Source organism: Camelina sativa, chromosome 12 (genome assembly GCF_000633955.1).
Source record: "Camelina sativa cultivar DH55 chromosome 12, Cs, whole genome shotgun sequence".
NCBI lineage: Eukaryota > Viridiplantae > Streptophyta > Magnoliopsida > Brassicales > Brassicaceae > Camelina > Camelina sativa.
Window position 1 is genome coordinate 31,202,916 of NC_025696.1, and position 3,230 is coordinate 31,206,145.

The 3,230-nt window shown below is 37.0% G+C and overlaps 1 pseudogene; it reads right to left on the bottom strand.

The window, feature by feature from the left end:
• Positions 476 to 3,230, bottom strand: part of LOC109128037 — a 6,769-nt pseudogene continuing 4,014 nt past the window's right edge.

The window sequence follows — 3,230 nt, forward strand, 5'->3', positions numbered from 1 at the left end:
ATAGTTGGGGTAGCAATTCAACATACCTCTTTAGCTGGGGTATGAATACACCGATTGTATTGTAGGGTAAGAAAGTAAAACAGTATAAGAAAAATGTGTTGTGATCCAAAAGTGTGTTAGAATGTTATTCTTTTATAGAAAAGTGTGTTAGAATACAAATAACTCTTAATAAAATTCAACATCTTACCATACTATTTTCACTTTATATTCTTATTTTTATTTAATTTGATAACAACACATTTGTAGTTATAATTAAAATTAATAAAAGTTACATTATTATTTTTTAAAATTGAATTTTATATTTTTAGCTAATTTTTTAATATAACAAAAATAAAAATTATTATTATTAAAACAAATAAAATTACACAAATTCAAATTTGAAAAATACAAACACATAATATAGCTAATAAAACGAATAACTTAATTAGTACAATCATCTTAACTTAAATCACACACATAAATTTAAAAAACCTCTTTAATCACCAAACATCCCGAATTTTGCCCATATGTGTTTGACTAGATCTGCTTGTAATTCATGATGGACATTTGAATCATGTAATTGACATCTAGCACGCACATGATTTGCAAAAGCAGGTAGCACCTCTCTAGAGAATGGTTGTGGTGTACTAGAACCACTTGCCTCAGACTGATCAATATAATCGGTCCAATATTGCGCATATGTATCTCGGTCATCCTCAACAATCAAATTATGTAATATAATACATGGCCGTATGAACATAGCTAATCGGCTACGTCCCACAAACGTGCTAGTTTGCGAATAATTTTAAATCGAGCTTGTAACCCTCCAAATGCACGTTCGATGTCCTTCCGACATCCTTCTTGGTGTGTGCAAATATCTTGTATGGTTCACTTTGAGGAAGACGAATTGATTTGATGAAAGTTGGATAAGAAGGATATATACCATCAGCTAGATAGTATGCCATATCATACGGGCGTTGGTTCACAAAGAAGTTTACTTTTGGAGTATTTCTTGTTCAACATCATTGAACACTGGTGAACGATCTAGAACATTGATATCATTTAATGTGCTCGGACACCCAAAAAAAGCATGCTATATCCATAGATCATGAGATGCAACTGCTTCAAGAATAACAGTGGTTCCGTTATCTCATCAAGTAAATTGACCTTCCCATGCTGTAGGACAAATTTTCCATTCCCAGTGCATGCAATCAATACTTCCAATCATCCCCGGAAACCCCCGCATCTCGCTGACATGCAAAATCTACTTGAGTTGGAGCTTTGAGATACACTTGCTCATACGACTGTATGATTCCTTTACAAAATCTACGCAAGCACTCCAATGCTATAGTACCTCCGATTTTGATGTACTCATCAACCACGTCTGCCGCCATACCATATGCTAACATTCGCATAGCTATGGTACAATTTTCTAATGGGGATATATCTTCTTTATTGGCTGCAACAACTCGTTGGGTGAAGAAGTTGTCACTGCTTGACAGGTCACCAACAATTCAGAGGAAAAATTGTTTTCGCATCCGAAATCGACGATGAAACATTGCATCATCATATGTAGGTTAATCGGCAAAGTAGTCGTCAATCAGTGTTTGGTTTTCTGCTACATGATCTCTCTTCAAGTACTTTCTCTTACTATGACTTCGATAATCTTCTTCTATTTTCTTTCGACGCTCTCGAAACCGGTTGATGATATACTGATAGACTAGGTTTTCACCAAGGGTATCAATCCCCTATGCAGTTGTAGTACAAAGGGTTATCAATCCAAATGGTTATGTATTGCTAGCAGGAAGGCTATGATCAGTACAATACAAGTCAAGCCAAGCAATTAAGGTTTTGGTTCTAACAATCCTAAAATAAACAAAGTAAAAGAATATAAGCAAGTAAACCACACGATCTAAGCACTCGATGCAAGCAATCGAGTACAGGATCGAGTGGGGTGATCGAGTATGCAAGTGAGATATGAACAGCTCGAGGTATTACTCGATGCAGGTTATCGTGTACCTGATCGGGTAACTGGTCGAGTAAGTGAAGAAAATGTAAACAAATAAAATACAAAGTTCCTAAGGATGGGGGTAACCGAATCCTAAGTGTTCTAGACCAGTACGGATGCCTTACATGCCTCAAGCAATTATTTCCTAGACAATGAACCTCTAAGACCTTGTCACCACACTTTCGCACTAGCAACAATCAACCTTGAACACACTACCACACTGTCGCACTAGCAATATGAACAAGCAGGCGTTAAGAACGATTCATAATTGTCAGTAGACTTAAACTCATCTGATTTTGTCTCCCAGAGCTAAGTAAACCTCTAGCATTGGCTAAATCAAGCATTTTATCTACTCCTTTCGGCCTGTAGCATTGTAAACGCCCTAGATCTAATCTCAACCTTTCGGTCTGTTGACAGCATTAAGAACACCAACCTAGAAGGAAATCTATCAATCATCACAATCAACTAAAGCATCCTAACTGATCAAGAATACAAAATCATCTATACCATCCCTAGAAACTTTACTACACTACTCGGACATAGAAACGAATAATAAAACAATCAAAATAAACGAAAATGACATTGTATTAAAAGATAGAGTAGAGTAGAAAGAGTAAGGTATAAAAATCGAAGAAAACTACAAAACAAAAATGCAAAAAAAGAAGAAAAATGTTGAGTCGCTCAGTTCTCTCACAGAAGCTCTCGCTCTCTGGTTTGAGGGTCTGTGGCGTGCTCGTTTGCGAGCTCGGGAAAGAGGGGGTATATATATGGAAACCCATTTGACCTAGCTTCCCAGACCTGCCCGATGGTCTACTCGATGGGTACACGAGGGTGAAGTCGGGTTACTCCTCGGGTGGATCTTCGGGTTGCTCTTCATGCTCTTGGATCTTCCTCGATCGTGTTGGGGTTCGGACTTGTTGTTGTAGCTCGATGGCTCCTTCAGGTACATGCTTGAGTTGTTCTTGTTTTTCCCCATTTTTGGCTTTTTAGCACCTGTTTTCATCCAAAATATGCAAATGCAGAAATACAATACCCTAAATGCTCTAAAAGTGAATTTCTACAATAAATGACCTAAAAATGCTAAGTTAGAGGTATGAACAATGCAAAATATGGACAAAAAAAGATGTTAAAAACATGTAAATTAGAGAGTTATCAGACCCCCAAACTTAAATCTTGCTAGTCCTCTAGCAAGGAAGTAAGAGGGTACGGTATGAAAGTGGGGACTCATAACCTTAAAAATGCT